We start from the raw sequence: 19809 nt of genomic DNA on the forward strand, positions 1-19809 counted from the left end.
ATGCACAGGAATCATTTATTTACAGGAATCATTCCAGGTGAAGTGGAACTGCTCACATGAGTCAAGTTACTCATCTGAGTGTTTGCAGAACTGGGGCCATAACTTTGTAAAGATGCACTTTCAATTTTAAATTTGGTTCAAAGTTTACCTGTTGTAGAAACAAGCCATTAAAAAGCTTAAGAGCAACAAAAATATTTCCACAAATTTAAAAACTAAAGCCAAAACCTCCAACAAAATCAATTGTTTAAGTATATACACATTCCCTGCTGAATTTCACATCCAAATATTACTGCACTAAGGACTGAAAAGTGAAATTTATTCTAAATAATCAAAAGTCAAAGGAACTTAATTGATTCTCATTGTCCATGTTACATAGATTGCCTTCTGCTTCTGTTTCCCTGGCAGATCCCATACTTTTCTCTAAAACTCTTCTACTGTATGTAATTGCAAACGTCCCAGAGCTAAAGCGTTGTATAATATTTTGTACTTGCTTTGTGTCCTTCATTCAAGAATCTCAAAGTACTATATAAACTTTAATGTTATGTGAACATTATATCACCTCTGTGAGGTAAGTAAGGTGGAGAAAGGTTGCTGTCTCCTTGTGTTGTTTTTATTACTGTAGCCAATTTACAGCTAAGTAATCCTACTTGTATTGTAAGACCCATCTTTTTGTTCTGTGTTTGTACAGTGCCTAGCACAATGGGGTCCAGGTCCATGATTAGGGCTCCTAGGCACTACAGTAATACAAATAATAATTAAATAATAGTAACACTAATAAACTGAGGGGCAGGGAAAGGTTCAATGATTTGCTCGTGGTTACCCAGTGAGTTAGTGACCCAGCTGGGAATGGACTAATTCATTGGTGTGCTAAGAACACTTTTCTGTACAGGGGCTTGGGAAGGACACACATTTTCCCACAATATGGCACAAACCCAATTGCTAGAGCAGCTCAATTTAGTGAGGCGCTAAGCACCTTGGCATACGTCCCTCAGAAATCATAGTGCCAAGCCTATATAATTGCAGCTACACAGGTATGAGTTCTGAGCAACTCTGCAACATGACTGCTTGAGGCGTCCGCATGCATAGTACACTCTGCAATGTAGGCAGATCCTAAGACCTATAAGTTTTGGCGTCAAGTCCTGTGATCTAATTGTTAGCCTACATTCCTTCCCAAAGCTTCAAGTAGCTTCTCTATAGTGGATGCATAGCTAGGAGAAAGATGGTGTAAGGGTCTGATCCTGGGAGGTGCTGAGTGCCCATTATCTTCAGCTGCTGGAAGCTGAAGACACAGCATTTACCATCATATTACTGCAATGTATGAACCTTTAGTCAAGGATACTGTTGTATTTTCCCCTGGGAAGGGATATTTAAATAAATCCTCTTTCAGTGAGAGAAATAGCTTGCTTCTGTCCTGTGTAATTCACGGCACATCGTGGTACCTTGCATTTTGTACAATCCAAGGGCTTTCCCCATCCCCACATCTCGGCCACATCACTGGCACCTCAATTTTATTTGCATTGCCCCTCTGCAAATGAAAGAATAAATTGTAATAAGCAGTGCAAATGCACAGCTGTTATTGGCAGCATGATGGAGAGCACTTGGCAAGGGGAAAGGGCTTCTGTTCACTGAGGAACTGATTTTGCTTTCACATGCTGGGAACCCTTCAAGGGCAGAAGAATCTGAAGGGAGAGGAGTTTATTTTCTATTTATTTTTCATGAGCAACTGGAAATGAGACTCTGGGGGGAGCTATTTCAGGGTATGATTTACCATCTGTGGCCTCTTGAAATTAATGAGTATGATTGATCAGTTTAGAGAGGCACAGTATGTTTGTGCTGTTGTTACCATTTAAATTAATCTGGTGTAGATAGTATATTATCTAAAGCTGTGGGTCTGCCTTATATATCGATTTCCAATGGAAGCACCCTATCTGGAGTACTGACATGCTTGTGTTAGTATGGCAGGATGGAATGGGAAACATGTGACTTGACCGTCCAGCTCGATAGTCCGACTACACAGCCAAATCCATAGATCTGCCCTGATCAACAAGGGAATACCAGCTGTAATCAGATTAGGGGAACTGCCACATCAGATGTTCTTCCCCAAGGGAAGATGTCTGGAAGATCTGGCAAAGGAATTGCATCTGCCAACTCCCAGACTGGCATGTTCCACATGCAATCATGATAATGGCATTTGCAAACTATATACTTGAGCTATTCTGGAAGAAAGTCTGGCCCTAAACTACTTCCCAACATTTGAAACTTGAAGAGTTGGAAAGTTGAGTCATTGCATCTGAAAGGAAGTGTGGATTAGTGGTTAAAGGCAGGGCTTAGGGTCAAGAGATCTAGATTCATTCCTGGCACTGAATGTCCCTGTGCCTCACTTATTATCATCCTCTTCACACAGATGAGGATGATAATACCTCTGTACCACACAGGAATATTGTGAGCCTTAATCAATTAACATTGGTAAAGAGCTTGGAGATCCTGAAGGCATGAATATAATACAGGCACTGTAGGAGGACAAAATACTATTACTATCACTGTGCTAGCAGGTTAAACACATGCACTATATCCAGAAGATCACTTAACGTGGTAGTTCTTCATATCATAAGTCTCCTATGGGCTGCTAGATTACTCTTCCAAAACCAATAAAACTACCCTTTTCTGCAGTTGCAGAGATGTAGAATTTTCAGAGATCCCAACTTTCTCCAAAAATCCTCATTGCCCAGCAGGAGAGGAGTGTCATTGTCTTTTTGCAGGGCTCGTCTAGAGATGGGTGAGTCTGGATTATTTCTGTACCCTGTTTAAAAATTTTCCTTGCATAGAAATTCGATTATTTGGCATATTACTTGACTAAGGATTTAATTACACAACGTGTCCTGCCAGTCAGACAAACAGGAGAAGCGGTGGAGAGATGAAAAGGAAGGGTGTAGATGACTATCATGGGCATCAAGGAGTATGTGGCAAGAGAGAACATTTACGTGTGAGTCACATATTCAGAACAAAGATATCACCTGCCAGTAAACACAGCTGGCGTGGTATTGAATTCATGCTCCAACCACCTCCTACTGCCATCATTTCCTCACTGTAGGAACCATCTAATTATGCGGAAACAATGACATGTTTGATTTAATATCAAAATTGAAATGCTTAGTGTATAGCTCAGAAGTCGACACAACTGCTCAGGAAATAGGGTGTATTTGGAGTGGGTGGTCTCTTTTCTCTTTGTATTTTTTTCACCTCTTAGCAGCTTCAAGGAACAAGCGTCCAGAACAGATTTTCCCATGTAACAATTGGGGCCGAAGCGTGTTTAAACTGTTGTGTCTCCTCATTTTATGGAAGGATGGGCCAGTGGCTGGAATGTTAGCCTGGGACTAGGAAGATTTTGGCAGCAAGAATTGCCGCTCTTCCATAGACTTCCTCTGTGATCTTGGGCAAGTCACTCAGCTTCTCTGTGCCTCAGTTCCCTATCCGTGCAGTGAGGATGATAGCACTTCCCTACCTCCCATTATGAGGCTAAATACATGAATGACCGTGAGGCTCTCTGATACTATAGTAATAGGCTTTAAAATAGCTTCTTTATGCGGGTGCTTCCTGAATGTAAGATCTCCCCAGAAAGTGGGGGAGTTCTGAGTTGCTTGTTCCCTTGTGTCCCCTACATGTTAAATCCCCAGTGCTGGAATGAGCTCCATTTGAGCTCACCACTGACATCAGTGGGTTTCATGTAGGCATAGAGGTCCACTGACATGGAGTTCATTGGTCAGGGCCTGGATAAGTGTAGGCAGGGACATAGGGTAGCAACTATTAATTTTCATGGTGGCATTTTCTGGTGGGAATTGGCAGGTTGTTCTTCAGAGGCCTTTCACTTAAGATATTAGGCAGTATCTAACTGTACCTGCTGAGTTAGTTATTGGACTGAGCCCCATTTCATATGTGGGCATAATGGTTGTGCCCCTATGTATCCCAGTGAAGTCACAAAATCCTGTAGTTATTAGTGCAATATGGGCAAGTGCATGTGCTAGCTCATCTCCATATGGATTTACCCTGTTCTCTCAAGGTTTATGTATTTGGCTCTCAGCTGGACCATGAAGGAATTAAGCTTTTCCATTGGGTGGAGGGGAAGAACCCTTTGCTTACGGGAGACTGCCTCTTGCAAAGGAAAAAACTGGGCTTTGTGCCCCTTTTTTTGCTTCTTTATGATGGATGAAAAAGGTCTGAAAGCATGTTGTTTAAAAAAAACCCAAACTATTCCGTGTATATTACATTAGAAATATATATTTTGTCTAGCCAGGACACTATTGTAACCAGAGAGCTATTGAAATTATGACACCATAAAATCAAAAAACTGAAAGTTGAGCAATTGTGGGAGCAGGGATTCTAATTAGACTCTTTAAAACTCTTAGATATGTTTTACCAAACAAAACAAACTCTTATGATTAATGAATGCTTTAGAGAAATGACATTTTGGTTACACATTCAGCACCACTACCCCTGTAGCTAAGGTGTGAGAACTCACAATATACATTTCTGAGAGTAAAGTAAAGACTCTCAGGGAAGACCAGACTTGCTATTCCTAATATTTCTAAGGTAAAAAAATAACCAGCCAACCAACCAACCAAAACCGAACAACCCCTCCAAAGAAACAAAAAACTAACTAAACAAACTAACCAACCTTTCAATCCTTCTTTATTCATCATAAAGATGAAAAAACAAAGGACCAAAACTAACTTTTAAACATTCCGTGCCAGCCGCCTTCAACCTTTGTCAGGCTCTAGAGAGAAGCCCATTGCGGTGGCTGGTCTTGGAAGGTGCAGCTGACAGCTGGGGGCTCAGTCAGAGAAATTCATGAGCCATTAAAGGGTTTGGTTTGAATGACTCCTGGGAAGGAGTTAAGCTCGTTTCTGTGGTGAGCGCTGTGTCGGCTGGAGCCTCTTTGGGAGCTGTCTCTTCTTTATATACTTCTTGCTGCAGGGCAGGGATGTGCTGTTGAGCTACATCCCGTGTGTGTGTTTAATTTCCCTGCTGCTTGGGAAAAATGACCCCTTAAAGAACTGATCTGGTGTTAAAGAGAGAGAAACGTGTTAGTTTAAGCTGCTTTCGTATTTCGTGCTTCTTTTAAAGGGTGAGCATTTTGTTAGCAATAGATGATGTGACAGGTAGGCAGAATTGTAGAAGAGACATGCTTATTGGTGGCCAATTTATATTGCTGAGTTGCAGGTGTCCCACCAAAATGGGTCATCTTGAAACCTCACCATCTTTCTCCAGTCCCACTTATATTTCTACACTGAGCAGCCCCTCTTATATCATATAGCCATTTTGAAAATATGGCCTAGTGTGTGTAATAGCTTACCTGCCTTGGGGAAGAGGACAGCGGGAAGAAAATATTTCTGGTTTTGGTAGACTATGCATAGGCTAGAGACGATAGATCTAGTAAAGGAAGGATGAATTTCAGCTTCTTCTCTGTGTCCTGGGCCTGATGCAGTTGGCTCTAGTTAAAATTAGTTTTTCAGAAAATCTGTTTGTTTTTTTTTCTTTTGTTCCATGTAACTAGCCACATGGCCAGTCATCCAGCCTCTCCAGAGACTACAACAGCCCTTTGTGACTTTAGTGACTCTGGACATAGAGTCCTAGCGGCCCAGTAAAGGAGCACATATAAGGAGCACGTATAAGTAGCACAGGACCAGGATATGAGCGGCTTTAAAACTGTTAACATCTAGAAGGGCATCTCCATTCAACTTTCAATATTATCAAAAACTATCCTCAGCTATGCCCTAGCCAGGAAAGACAATAGCCAGTGTCCTGGCACCTGACTAACAAAAGCTATCCCTAGAACTGTGTGTGTTCTCATCGATCTCACCAGCGATGACCAATGTACATATCAAGAAGCAAACAATATAGGTTTATGGCATCTGATTTTTTTCCATTCAAAGCACAGAAGCAAAACATGGTTTGCAAAATGCATAGAGAGGAAAATGACTAAGGAAAGAAACAGGATGTCAAAACTGCTAATTAGTCTGTGTGAGTCTTTTCTAGGATTCCAAAAGAATTTGACTGGAGCAGGACACGTAGCTGGTTTATTTTAAAAGTTTATTATAAATAAGAATTATACGCTAGGGAAATCAAAATAGCCATCTCAACAAGTAAGTTTACAGGGTCCGAATCAGCATCTAGGTCACAAGTCTGAATGCTCTCTAGCAGCTTCTTAGTTGCACTCAAGCATATTAAACATAGGCCAGTATGAAATATGAAGATGCACCCCCAGCTACCCAATACTGCGGATATTCGTGAGTCTCCAAATTGACCCAAGGATCAACCCACACAGAGATCATTGCAATTATTGTGTAATTTATCTTGCATTCAAATGCTCCCCTTTCCCCGGTGCTTTTAAAGTGATTGGTTTTTTTTTAATTGACTGTGCTGTTGAAAACAAAGCTCAAGCTAATAGCCAAAATATCAAATTATATTCTTATTTATTTGTATTGCAGTTGTGCTGAGGAATCCCAATCACCAACCAGGGCTTCATGGTGCAAAAAGATAGTTCCTATCCCAAAGAGCTTACAGCCCATACACTTTTTAACTTAGGATGAAAATCACCAGAAAAGCTGACAATTAAGGGTTTTGCTACTATCCCCTAATATGAAAGAAAGAAAATCAGTAACACTGGTAAGATGGGTTTGGAAAAAGTTGTTTGTTTTGTTAATCGAGTCAGATCTTCAGTTGGTATCAACTGGCACAGCTTGCCAATGGAGCTTTGCTGATTTACACAAGTTGAGGATGTGGTGCAGCGTATCTGGTGCGCTACAAAAGACAAAGGACAAGATGGTTCCTGCCCTGAAGAGGTTGTAATAAAAAAACCTGATCATTCTTTGATTTAGGAGCTGCAGGATCGGGCTTTTCTAGTGGTGCAATAGATAGAGCACCAGACTGCGGAGTCAGTTGAGCTGGGTCCTATTCCCAGCCTGCCCGTAGGCTGACTGTATGATTTTAAAGCACAAACTCTCTGCTTCAGATTCCTCATATATAAAAGGAAGACAATTGCTTATCCTTTGTGTACCACTGTAAGATCTACAGATGGAAAGCACAATGCAAGTGCTAAGTATTATGGATGTTTATTATTAAATAAACCATGAAGAATGTAAAAATATTGAAAATCAATTCAAATAGGACTGCTTGACAGTTGCCTTTAATGTGTATTGATTTTAAGTTCCTTGCATGCATGAAAACAAGGCTTTTGTATTTAGCATTTTGACACAGTTCTTCTTATTATAATGCAGACTCATTGATTGGTGTTGCCTGATACAGGAAAGCTTCCCTATTGATTACTGTAGCTGGCAGATAATTCTTGCCTTGAAGACTTGTCTACACTAGACTTTTTCTCCCTCAAAATTTCCCACAGTTGCTGCTATTGGTGCAGCTCCACTATTTATTGCAATGGGGGGAGTGCTAGTGTAGACATGTCACAGACATTTAGAACACTGTGGGCCTGACTTTTCCATTGCCCTGCCCTTTATGTAGTCATTTACACAGTGCAGAATGGGTGAAAAATGCTACTGAGTCTGAATGGTAGAATTGTGTTCCTACTTTGCACTTGTGTAAATGACTAAACAAGGTGCAGGGCAATGGAGAACTGGGCTCTGTGTTGTCTAGACCTGCTTTGATTTAGAGTTTGGGCCCATCTCTAATCATTGAATAGATCTCATCCTAACAACCTTTCTATTCTTCTTGCTGAGTACACAGAGAAGGGCCCTGACTGTGGTTTTGTTTAGTTTCACACCCTGGTTTGTCCTCTTCACCCTTACAAAATCTGGCATCTTTAAAATCCCTAAGATTTTCCTCTTCTTCTGGCCTCTCAGCTGAAGCACCTGGTGCCTTTTCAGTTTCACTTGCTGACATTTGTGGCTCTTGTGATGGGAGTGCTAATGTCTCTGAGGACACCGCTGCTGATAGATCTGACCTGTAAGATACCAGAGTGTTCCCAGATGCCAATACGTGTCCGTGTTCCATATAACACTGCAGACATTTATTTCTATTGTAATTGGAAGTGATCAGCTTAATGTCATCATGAAGAGGACACTAAAAGTTAATGGCTTGTCTAATACAATGTCTCTTCCCCCACCATGTTGAACTCTCTCAAATAACCCCTTAAAATGTGATTGACAAGTCAAACCATTCCCCACCGGATAACTAATATGAGTAAATTGCAAGGTGTCCCAGATAAGAGATACGACCATATTTCAGCAGGACACATCAGGCTACTGCCTGAGACTAATACCCAGGTGTTATTACCTTTATCCATTAATTAATGTTTACAAAACTCCCTTGAGAACATTAGGTTTAACAAATCTCAGCTCAATAAAAATGTTTCCATTTTTTCTAAATGTGAATTAAAGCAGGCACTTGTTTGCATTTCAACATTTTTCCCTTCAGTGTTTGCAACTCAGACATTGCAGCAGAGCTACTGCTGGAGAGGCAGAGGGGACGAGAGACTGGGGACAGAAGTGAAACAGACTTAATCTCTCTTTATTTTCCTACTGGAGAGAAAAGCACAAAGGAAACAAGCAGCATAACTAAGGCCATGTCTACACTATTATGTCGACCTAACTTACATCATCATATAGTCATCACAGTTGTTAAATGACTTGTGTGTGTGACCAGGACTCTACGCCACGTGGGGAAGTGGTGTTAGTAAATTAGCACAGAGAGGCACTTAAGTCAGCGGGAACCAAATTTAAGTGAAAACACTTCCTCAGCTCAGTCAACACAAGGCAGCTTCCGTTGACCTAACCCTGTAGTGTAGACCAGGCCTTAGTTAATAAACAATGAATGAGTGGCACACCAAGTTCTCACTCCCAGTTCCCTATTCTCATCACTTAAAACCACTGCCAGATTATAAGGCTGGGTCTGTACTTAAAAATCAGATCCATCTAGCTGCATAGCTCAGGGCTGTGAAAAATTTCACAGCCTAAGTGCCATACTTAGGTCAACCTAATATCTGGTGTAGATGCAGCTAGGTCAATGGAAAAATTCGTCTGCCAACCTCTCTACTGCCTCAGAGAGCTGGTTTAACTGCATCTATGGAAAAACCCCTTTCATCAATGTAGGAAGCATTTACATTACGGTGCTACAGTGGCACAGCTGCAGTATCATAACTGTTTCACTGTAGTGTAGACATGGCCTAAGTTAGACGCTACTGTGGGTCAGAGATGTTGAACAAACCCAGCATTGGCCTCTCCTCAGGTGAGGTTAGTGTATTTGGAGATTTTTAAGGCCAACAGGAACCACTGTGATCATTTAGTCAGATCACCACATGCAATAGTTCAGGTTATTGTGGAAATGGATGAGTTGTTATGTTAATGACTGTCAGTAATAGATCCTCTGAGACTAGTATTCAAAACAATGTAACAGTAAGTCTCAATCATACTTTCTGCAATCATGTTGGAATCGATTCCTTTTCCCATCTATGCTATCAGTTAATTTGTTATCAATGCCAGTTGAGGGAAGCCCATTCTGGAACCCATTGTTGGTAAGAAGTCAGTTTCCCAGTGTAGGGACATTCTCCATAGCCATGGATTACAACCTTCAATATAAGAACTGAGTGAAACGTCAAGGGGTTGTGAGGAGTATAGTGAATTCTATGACAACAAACTTGTTTTAGAGACATTTCACTAGTACACCCAACAATTAAGTGTTCTGTTTTAATACAAAGGCTTGCCATACCACAGCCTTTTGCATTCACCTCCAGGCATTGGACACAAACTAGGATATGTGGCATGGCCCATAGGCATTTTGAAAACCCATTATTAGTCTGCTGATTCTGTTGCCTCCTTTCATCTCTCCCAACCCACTGACCCTCATTATTTATTATCCTTTGTGCCTCTCTTCTTTAACCACTAGGTGTCACTTGGTCTCTCAACAATAGTCCATTTATGTGCTGTTTCTTCCTAAATAATGGGAAATGTTCCATGCAGTTAGTTAAACAGGGGCCAGAGAATGAATCTGCATGGCTTATTCCAGAGCTAGCATTAGGCAATACAACAGTTGCATTCTTTAGTATCAATAGCTGGTAAATTCATCTGGCAAGGCCGAGCACATGTTGAATTAGCGGTGCGGCCTGGGCCAGTTTTCAATCACTCCATCCTGTTTTGTTTTTGTAATAAATGTAGCTCTGGTGAAAGGTGCTATTGAGGGCAATGGCAGTTCACGCGTCCCCCACACCATTAAAGTATAGTTCTGCAATCCTAACCTAGAGGGACCACTAGGGGAGAGAAGATAGTTCAGTTTCTGAGTTTATTTTATCCTTGATTTCCCCTCTGAGTGCCCTAAGGTAGTAAGTTAATACTTGACATAGCAATGGTTTTGTGACTGGGGATCAGAACACAGAGTACCACCTGCTCAGTTTGCATGGGTCCCCGAACAGCCAACATAAAGTCTCTCAATTGCCACTAACCTAATCTAGATTTAAACAGGTAATCTGAATGCTGAGGTGAAATGATCCATATCCCATTAACAATCAACTCCTTGAGTCATCCAATCTCCAGTTGCTGCTGCAGTTTTTAATGATTTAAAATTATTATTATTTAAGGTTTAATCATGCACCTCTTTGGGGACAAGGACTGTCTTTTTGTTCTGTGTTTGTACAGTGACTAGCACAATGAAATCGTGGTCTGTGGCTGGGGCTCCTAGACTCTACAGTAACACAAATAATAAAGTAAATGGGAAAGCTTCCATTAACTTGTTTGTTAAAACTTTTATTTTTTTTATTGTTTTTATATAAAATATAAACACCAAACAAAACAAAACATATGTAAATACATGTACAAAATGGAAATACTATACACATTACAACATACAATGTTCATTATTTGTAAAACCTGGAAAAACTAAATAAAACCAAATAAAAATCCTGAACCTGTAGAGGTCATACAGGGCATCAATTATTAAGTGACTAAATAGAGAAATAAGTGAGAACATAACCTATGAGCATCAGGGACTATTATATACTAAACTGCAAAAGTATGCAATATTCCAAGTGTTTCTATTACACACAGTCATTTTTTCCATTAAGGCGGTAGTAGAGAGCTCACTAAACAGTCTGTGTATGAGGGAGCAATTGCAGATTTCCATTTTCTCAAAATAACTTGTGGCCACTACAATAGTTACTGCAATCCATTTCTTAACATTAACTGGAAACACCAACTCCTCCAGCACCCGTAAAATACACAAGCTTGGCGAAGGAAAGATAGCAACACAAAGACTTTGAGAGAGCACTGAATGTGGTGTTACTGAAAACATGCATTTTAAGTATTGCCAACCCCAGATGTTCAAAAATCATGAGTCAGGCTCACCAAAAATCATGATTGGCTTTAATTTAAAATCATGAGATTATGTAAAAAGAATAGGTCTGGTGCTCTTTTTATTTGCCTTCTGCTTTTTGAGCCTTTAGGGTGCCCTGGCTGTCACCTTTTTGAAGCTTTCTCAATAACCACGAGGGCTAGAAACTTACTTTTTTCTTTAAAAACGAAGGCTGAAATCATCACATATCCACTTGACTCCAGAAGCTGAGGCTTTAAGGAAAACAGTAATTATGATGAGACTCGTGACAAAATCATTAGAGTTGGCAACGCTGGGGGGTATAGAGGATGTGTGAAAGGTTGGCATGTGGCTGTTTGCATCTCCAGCATTCACTGTGTGTTGCTAAAATAGCCTTAAACAAAGGCCAGTCCAGTAGTACCTGTTTAATATCTTGCTCTGCAAGGAGAAAGAACTTGAAGTATCTTTCACATTAAGCCAGATGTCCTCCCAGGTTCCTATGGTAGTAATAAGGCTAAGTTGTTTTCCCCATTTTTCTTTGAGACTGACCTTGAGAGGGTAATGCAAAGCATTAATTCACCGATACATAATTCCTACCAAATGACTTTTGTTTCCATATTTCTAAACCTGTTCTTCTAGAGGTGAGAGAGTTGAAACAGACCAGTTGTCCCCTATCCTTGCACGAATCCTTGAGCATAGCTGCTGAAAAAAGGAACTGTGAGACAGCAGTAGCTGATATTTGTTACACATGTAATTGAAGGAGGCTAGTCTATCGTCTTGTATTATATCTTTAATTTTTGTTAATCCTTTTTCTATCCAAATTGTTTTAAGCATGGAATCTTGATCTTGAGGCAATACAAGAAGTATTACAAGAAGAAATACAAGAAGAAAATTAGTAAGATTGGATGCTGTGATAGTCTTATTGTGTTGCAGGACATGCCCCATGTGGATGCAAATATTGGATTTTCCCTTAAGGGTGTGGGTAGCCTCTTAAGGTCTATAAAAACGAGGTTGTTGTGTAACAGAGCTACTGCCTTACAATAGGATGTATTTGGAATGCTAACTCATATAGATACAAATCTGGTGACCCCATACCTCCAGTAGCTAGGACTTTTTAAGGGTCTTGTATGGCAAGCAAGGCTGTTTTTTATCCCATTTAAATATCATGATAAGCCTATTTATTTGAGCAAAGAGCAAGGGAGAGACCTTGAAAGACAATAGGCTAATGATCCAAGTCATTCTTGGGCAGATATTCATTTTGGCTATTTCTATTCTCCCCAGTAAGGACAGAACAAGGTGACACCACCTCTCTATAGCTTTGAAAATTTATTTTAATATTCTATAGTTCATATTTATAGAAACAATTTTGGAAAGATTAGGACAAATTTTAACACCTAACTAAGTTATTCCCTTGCATAGTTGAAATGGAAAATGCTGAAATTGAGAAGAATCTGGTCTTTGGGATATACCCAATGCTTGCAATTTATTCCCGTTAATGTAAAACCCAGAGCTCTTTCCAAAAATATCAACTATATTCAGTAATAAAGGATTCCATTAATTTTTGTGATGCTGGATCAGGCATTTAATCACAGCAGAAATCAAACAAGTTATTTCTTTCCCCAATTGTTTGGGCTGAATCAAAACACACACAAAAAGATGTGAATAGATATGGAAAAACCTGGCACACCCAGTACATTTGGAAAGTTTCCACAACAACTTCTTATAGGAAAAGGAGAACTGAGTTCTGAAAGGCGCACAACCCGGCATATAAATGATCACTGCTCTATCACGTTCTCTGGCTGAGCTTTACCCCATCACGACTACTGGCTTAAATTAGCAAGCCATTGTAAAGGAAAATGTCAAGATCAAAAAAACATTTCTTAAAAAAAAAACAAAAAACCTTCCCTGTGTTACTAACAGCCTCATAGATTAGATTTTAAACTAACTTTTTAAAACTTAACATTAACTTTTCATTATTTAGCTCATGTTTTCTCTTCTTCGGTCATACATGATGAAACTTACACATGTCAGTTTTATTTTTTTGTCTTGTTTTTCTGCCTCTATCATGTCGGGGCATAAACCAACCCCTAAACAATGGGAGTTAGAAAGCAGCTTTGAGCAGGTTATTCCATACTGGTTACAAGGTTACTGCCTTCTGTAGTTTCTTGTATCTTCCTCTAAAGTATTTGATACTGGGCACTGTCAGAGACAGGATGCTGGACCGCATGGGCCACTGGTCTGATCCACTATGGTAATTCCTGCACTCAAATTTTCCTGGGGCACTTGGGAAATTCAGTGTCCTGCACCTCCCATGTCCAGGCCCACTATGTACATGATACATAAGTAAGCAGAAGACAGGGAAGCTAAAGTGAAATCTTCTCCTCTAGCTGAGGCCTGGTTTACACTTAAAATTTAGATCAATCTAGTTGTGTTGCTTAAGGGTGTGAAAAATTCATATCCACAACTTCTGTGGTTAAGCTGACCTAACCCCCAGTGTAGACATGGCTAGGTTGATGAAATAATTCTTCCATTGACCAAGTTACCATCAGTCAGGAAGGTGGATTACTTACATCAATGAAAAATCCTTCTGTCAATATAGGAAGGGTCCACACTACTGTGCTACAGTGACATAGTTGCAACATTGTAGCTGTGCCACTGTTGCCTGTAGTGTTGACATGGCCTGAATCAGCACCAACCTAGTTGGTCTTAGCTGGACTTCAGTCTTGCACAGATTACAGAGCTGACACTGGCCCTAGAACAAGAGCCTCTTTGGTCCAGTGTGAAAGAGTAAAGAGTTTTTTATCTGCACATTTCTCTTGACCTCAGGACATTGACAATTAATTAATTCTATTAAGACTTCAGTCCACGTTTGCCTGAAACGTTAAGCAACAAACCGATTGAATCCATCCAAGTCTGCTGGCCTTCTACCAACAGTACAAGTATGAAATCTGATACCGGATGAAATAATTATCTGTCTCTTAAAGGAAGTGTTCAAGTGGACAACACAAGATGCATGGATGGACTCTTCATCCCCAACCTGCATAGTCCATTACATAATAAAATGAAGCATGTTTAACAGAAATTTAATATCACACTGTTTACTCCAGAAGAGGTACCCATATCCACTGTGCATGAATTCATTATCCATCATGGTCTCCATTCCCTAAACAGGGTTTTGGGTGTAAATGTAATGAGTTTATTTGAACACATTGTGGCCCAGATGCTAAATTTCTTTGGCAAAAGTTTTGCATGCATTAGGAGTACATTAAGATTAGATTAGGGTTTACAGTGAATTAATTGCATTGGATTAGGGTTTACAGTGAATGCTTCTCTGCAGGAAGTACTGACATGGAACATCCCCTACACAACTAACATAGCAGGGTAGATGTCCTGATGAATCCGCCAATCAGTGCTCTCTGTTTTGGAGAGGTCAGAGTGAAGCATGACAAGATAAGGGCTTCAGAATGTGAATGAACCCTCGTAGCACTCCCATGGGATGGGTGTTATCAGGCAGATAGGGAAAGTGAGGCACAGAGCAATTATTTGACTTTCCCAAGATCCCATAGCAAGTTGGTTGCAGAGCTGGGAAATAATACCAAGGCCTTCTGTCTCCCAGGTCTGCACTTTAAACTCTAGACCATGCTTTCAGTCAACAGGTTGAAACCTGTCTTAGGCTGGGAATTAAATGTTTCATTCCAATCTAGGGGCTGGTAGCCTCAGTTGTCCATTTTACTACTCCCCCATGTTGATCAGCAGAATGTGGCTCAGATGAAGAATAGAATGTGAATAAGCCGGGAAACTGACAGCCAAGACTGAGGCAATTTTCTGGCGCAATAGCTGAGCATACTGAGGCTCAAGAATGAGATTTGCTTGTGGAGTTATGGGTGGGGGCAGAGCTCTCCTAGAAGTGGGTGCTCCTGCAGGGGAGGAGTGAAGTACAGTGGTAGAGGAGACTGGAGTCCAGGATTAAGATAACGGGGAGCACTATCAGCCGCTATGTTTGTGGCTCTGTTCAGTATCATAAGTATCTCACTTTCAAAGACATAACACTCACCCATAAATTATTAAGTACCCACAGTTTTTAGATTAAATTAGCTTTGGGTCATTGATCACATTGGGGTTGGCTGGGTTAAAATGATCAACTACCAGGTTGCCCTCAGAATATCTTGTGGCTTGTGGGCATTTACAGTCAGAGGCACTCTCTCTGACATTTTTTGCATGGTACACACAACTGCACCCCATTCCCCTCAGAGTGGCAGCTTGGCTCTTGTCCTGAGGGATGGGGCCTGGTACCCTGCTCTGGGCATTGCGCCCTGGTACATGGAATCGCAGTGCCATTCCAGTCATGATAGAGGGGCCACTTGGCCAAATTTCAGAGAGTGGCGTCGGGTCGCAATATCACTTGGTTTGGGATCCTGTTTTGCCCCTCATCTGGGCAGCTCTGCCCCCCAATTGGTGCCCCTGCCAGTAGTAGACACTATGCACAATGTCCATAAAAGCTGCAGGTGCCACTGTTTAGTCTTTTAGTCCGACTTACTGTTCAAAAAGGAACACGTGACAAAAAAGTGTCGTCTGGGAGACGCAGCATTTAATGTAGGTGCCTCGGGAATGCATCCATCTCTTGATCTATCGGTCTGATCCTTTGCCATGCCAAGAGGAGCACCTAGGCACTGGTGTGTGTGTTGTTTTTTTTCTCTGGCTGGTACATCAGTCAAGCAAGTTGACGTCATCCCCAGATCTCACAATGGGAGTATTGTATATTGATTGCAGGCACAAATCATCATTCAGCAATGGGAATCATGCTTCATGGTACCAAGGCTTGAACTGAAGGGGTACTCCGGGGTGGTGCAGTCTTAAAAATGACATTACTAGACTCAGAAGTTGTCTCTACACCCCCAAAATTACAGTTTTTGTTTACCCACCCCAGGCTCCTCCTCACACCCCCCATTCCCCTTATAAAAGTCATCAGCCTCTGAAATGAGTATTACAGCCGTGTTAGAATCCCCTAGGTTGGATAGAGCCGTCCACCCTCTCCATTCCAAACCATCCAGGACAATCCTTATCTTGAGTCTTACAGGAGTCTCAAATGTATCTTGTGTCTCTTGCTGCAGTGCTGCATAGAAGCATCATCGCCTGTATCTTCATGTGGTGATGTTGAGTTAGTATAAGGTGATGTAATGTTGTGATGTAACTTCACCATACCGTGCTAACCTCACAGCCCGGGCATATTGTACTCCCCAAGTCTCATCAGCATAAAATTTACCCTCAAATTAATAAGAACCTAGATCTGTTGTGTTCAATCAGCTTTGTGTCACTGACTACAGTGGGCTTGCATGGGCTTAAATAATGCAGAATTTATTTCTGTATCTTTGGACACAGCCTACATCAGCGAAGCATTTGGGTACAGTTACTTTGTCCTGCAGGAAAAATGCCTAACGGTAGAAAGCCTACGGCTGAGTTGAAAATGCAGGCCCAGGTTGTTGGAATCCCAGATACGTGGAATGACGAACACATGTATATCTATACTTGATGGCTTTGTGGTTGTAATATATAGGGAAGTGGTATGGTCTAGTAGTGGACTGTCAGAAGCTAGATTTCTAATCCTGGCATTGCCACCAGTTTGATCTTGGACAAATCACTTATTGCCTGATTTTTAAGAGTAGCTGAGTACATACAGCTCCTATCAGACTCTGAAATCAGAGCAGCAACCTTGTTGCCTCAGTTTTCCCCTCTATAAAATGGGGATAATACTTTTACCACAGAGGCAGGCTGTGATTTTTAATGAATTCGTTTTTATACAGCACCCCAGAAGTGTGACATAGTTTATTTAAAGTGATATCAATGAGGAAAATATATTACAGAGACATCTTTTATCATGTAGGATCCCCCAATGCATTTAATAAAATATACATATAGAGTAAACACTTCACCCATCACTGAAATGCAGCCCCTTCTGAAGCGGAACATGTCAGTTGATTCACAGAGTACAAAATTACTATATAATAGTTTAGGATAAGAAGCAAAGAAGAATCTTATGTAAAGAGAATATAGAACGTATCAATCTAAATTGAAATTATGCCAGCCTTTATACCCTTATTTGTACCAAAGTTGTCATAGGACCTTTAAGCAGTCAGGACCATGCTTGTAACATTTCATTGAGAAACAAATTATCTCAAAAACCCTACTTAAAAATAATTAAAAAATCACCTAGAGAGAAATAATCTCTACAGTGAGAGAGATGGTGGTCAGATTGGTCCAGATCTTCAAAGGTATTGAGGTGCCTAACTCCCATTGATATCAGTGGACGTTAGGAGCCTACGTACCTTTGAGAATCTGGACGTTGTCCTTAATATTTTCTCTGTGGCACTTCAGAAGGAACAAATAAGTATTTGACATGCTGGTCAGTGCAAGGTCGTTGTCTGCATTAACAGGTTAAAGCAGTGGTTCCCAACCTTTTTGGCTCACAAATATCATTTTTACAACCCGGAAGGGCCACCAGTCACAAAAAATAATAAACTCATAAATGTACTGGGCCTGCATTTTCAGCTCAGCCATAGGCTTTCTACCGTTAGGCATTTCTCCTGCAGGACAAAGACCATTAAGGACTACAAATCACTACATATTTAAAGTAAACATTTTGATGCTACTGTGCTCATGTTTACATTCACTATTTTACACCTACAAATCACTCACAGTATGTCACACACTCACAGACAAAGCACTAGTGTAGATGAGTGACTGTCACTACACACTGAAGCACATGGCCTGGCAGTTAAGTCATGGGGGGTAACCTGGTAAGTGCAGGCCAAACTGGAAGGCACTGATTTTTTTATTCTTGCTCCTCCTCAAGCATGGTGGATCCTGGCTGCTCCGCTAGCAGCTTCCTCTCCCACCCGTGCAGCCAGACAGAAGGAGTTCAATGAGGAGGCTGCCTCCTCGCTGATCTCCCATCCCCCAGCTGCAGCAGGGAAACCGCATGCATCCAGTAGTCCTGTGTGTTCCACCTGAGTCCCTAGGCAGTGGGTCCCTCTGGCAGCCAGGGGGATGGGAGATCAGTGCTCCCTTCCCTCCGGCTCCAGCAGGGACCCCAGTGCCTGTGGACCCAGGCAGAGCGCTTTGCCCTGCTATAGCCACGGGGAGGGGAGCGCTGATCTCCTATCCCCTTGGCTGCAGCAAGGAGCCTGCACCCTGCGGCAACGCACTTCGCCTGGGTCCTTAGGTGGCGGCTCTCTTCTGTAGCCAGCAGGAGGGGAGTTGCGGATCACTTTGAAAGACCTTGCGGGCCACTTTTGGCCCCCGGGCCACAGGTTGGGAACCACTGGGTTAAAGATTAACAGTGTATGCAAGAATCGGGAGTGTTAATGAGTCACAGAAACATGCTGTATTTTCACCAAGTGATGCAAGGACACTCCCCCTCCCCCCCCCCCTTTTTCCCCTGAAGCAGAAGTTCAGCTAATTCTTTAAGGATCAGCAGAAATTCTGGTTTCATACAACCTAGGAAGGCAAAGTCTGTAATAAAAAAAATTCCTTCCTTCCTGGAACATGAAATGTAAAAATAAGGATACAGTAGTATATTTCCAACTTCTGCTAAAGGAGGTGAGAACATATCCACTTCTTTCCCCCTCCTCCCCCACAAGACTCTATATACAACATATTTCTCGAAAGGAACACATTTCAAACGTAGATGTCCCCATATAATAATAAACATGATGAACTAAGCAGTTTTAGATATAAATATGCTTATGTGTTTCTATTAAAGCAGCATATGGGCAAGATATGAAAGCATACAGAAATTCCATCTGTTTTGATTTCCAAGGCAGCTGCAGCATGCACTAGTGGACTAGACCTGGGACTGAGAACATGGGACTCCTGTTTTCTGACCCTGGCTTGGACTATGGTTCTCCCTGTCTTCTTGGGCAACTCGCTTAAAGCTACATTCCTAAAAGCGGGTGCTTCAGTTTTTGGTTGTCCAACTTGTGTCTCATTTTCAGAAGCGTTGCGCACCCATAAATCCGGTTTGCAGTCAGCGGGAGCTGCAAGCATTCTGCCAATCAGAACTCTGGCCTCTCAGATTAGCACCCAAAATCTAAAGCCTCTAAAACTCAGAGGACACTTTGTAAAACATAGGCCTTAAACTTTCTGTCTTTGTTTGCCCACTAGTACAATGAGGATATTAACCCCTACTTCACAGAGGGGTTATGAACGTTAATGTAAAGCATTATAAATCCTAAATTTACCAGACCATATACAAAGCCTTCATGCAGAAGAGGCCCTAGAATTCCCCGTTTTGCAAGGGACTGTTACCAAATATTACCCAAATGTTGGCCATATGAATAGACTCCAACACAAGCAGCCCCTACTCTGCTTCTCCTGCAGCAGCAACCAGAGGAGTACATTTTCAAATTCTTCATGCAGGATCCTGGACACTGTTACAGCATAAAAGAAAGGAGTCAGTTATGTTTGAAGGCACTGGAGATGGGAAAAAATTTGTTTCACAGG

General features: G+C 41.4%; 1 protein-coding gene across 14 annotated transcripts in view; it reads left to right on the top strand.

Moving 5' to 3' along the window:
• PRR5L (proline rich 5 like) overlaps positions 1-19809 on the top strand; it is a 110233-nt gene that overhangs the window by 19224 nt on the left and 71200 nt on the right. For 2 of the 14 annotated variants that reach the window (XM_067557567.1, XM_067557570.1), the window contains exons 2-3: positions 2671-2776; positions 6486-6663. The exons of 11 other annotated variants lie outside the window; for them this stretch is intronic. The gene's annotated coding sequence lies outside the window, so the exon portion shown is untranslated. The remainder of the gene's footprint in view (positions 1-2670; positions 2777-6485; positions 6664-19809) is intronic. One more of the 14 variants, XM_067557568.1, reaches the window with a different exon arrangement.

The sequence above is a fragment of the Emydura macquarii genome, unplaced genomic scaffold (assembly GCF_026122565.2).
Source record: "Emydura macquarii macquarii isolate MOO-44397 ecotype Brisbane River unplaced genomic scaffold, CSIRO-AGI_Emac_v2 contig_1876, whole genome shotgun sequence".
Lineage (NCBI taxonomy): Eukaryota > Metazoa > Chordata > Testudines > Chelidae > Emydura > Emydura macquarii.